Raw genomic sequence first — 249 nt, 5'->3', positions numbered from 1 at the left:
TGTGTGTGTGTGTGTGTGTGTGTGTGTGTGTGTGTGTTTGTGTCTTTTGGCTCCTGTCGGTAATATGCATGCACCACATTATTGGCATCAACGGTTGTGGATGGTGCTGGTCTGTTCTGATATGTAACATAAAGTACCTTATGCTAGTGCAGAAATTACCATAAAAATTATATGCATAAATGGGCTTCACTTGTGCGATATGGACTTGTGACCTGTGTAGTGTATGCATGGAGAAGGAACAGTCTGTGG

The 249-nt window shown here is 42.6% G+C and overlaps 1 protein-coding gene across 1 annotated transcript in view; it reads left to right on the top strand.

Moving 5' to 3' along the window:
* Positions 1 to 249, top strand: part of MAPKBP1 (mitogen-activated protein kinase binding protein 1) — a 152,685-nt gene that overhangs the window by 141,339 nt on the left and 11,097 nt on the right. The gene's annotated exons all lie outside the window — the stretch shown is intronic.

Source organism: Nanorana parkeri, unplaced genomic scaffold, assembly GCF_000935625.1.
Source record: "Nanorana parkeri isolate BGI_ZX_2015 unplaced genomic scaffold, ASM93562v1 scaffold430, whole genome shotgun sequence".
NCBI classification, from domain to species: Eukaryota; Metazoa; Chordata; class Amphibia; order Anura; family Dicroglossidae; genus Nanorana; species Nanorana parkeri.
The sequence above is the reverse complement of the archived record's forward strand: the minus strand, read 5'-3'. Positions and strand labels throughout refer to the sequence as shown.